This window comes from Scyliorhinus torazame, chromosome 12 (assembly GCF_047496885.1).
Source record: "Scyliorhinus torazame isolate Kashiwa2021f chromosome 12, sScyTor2.1, whole genome shotgun sequence".
Classification (NCBI taxonomy): Eukaryota; Metazoa; Chordata; class Chondrichthyes; order Carcharhiniformes; family Scyliorhinidae; genus Scyliorhinus; species Scyliorhinus torazame.
Window position 1 is genome coordinate 79692089 of NC_092718.1, and position 518 is coordinate 79692606.

The window sequence follows — 518 nt, forward strand, 5'->3', positions numbered from 1 at the left end:
TTTTAAATATTCATTGGGCAATGCCAATGTTTATTGTTCATCCTTCGTTTCCCCTGAGAGGTTGGTGGAGAGACTTTCTCCTGAACCACTGGTTTGAAACAAACTGGGAGACCAGATCAGAGGGCAGTTAAGAGGTAACCATGTTGGTGTTTGAGACTGGAGTCACATACGCACCTGGTAAAATGGGTAGGATTCCTTCCCTTAAAGTTTCATGAGTGACCCACCTTATATATATAATCTCTATTTACAGATCGACCCAACACATTAAAATAATTGATTGTCAGATCACTATCACATTGTTGTTTGGGATCTTGCTGTGTGAAAATTGGTGCCCAATTTTCCCCATCACAACATGATTACCTGTCAAATGTATTTAATTGGCTGTAAAGTGTTTCTGGACAACCTCATCGTTATATAAATGCAGGTCTTCCTTTTAAATGTGACATTTACACAAAATTTTGATCAGTGTAATATTTGAATATTAATCAAACTCCCAATTTACTCTGGACTGAAACCTG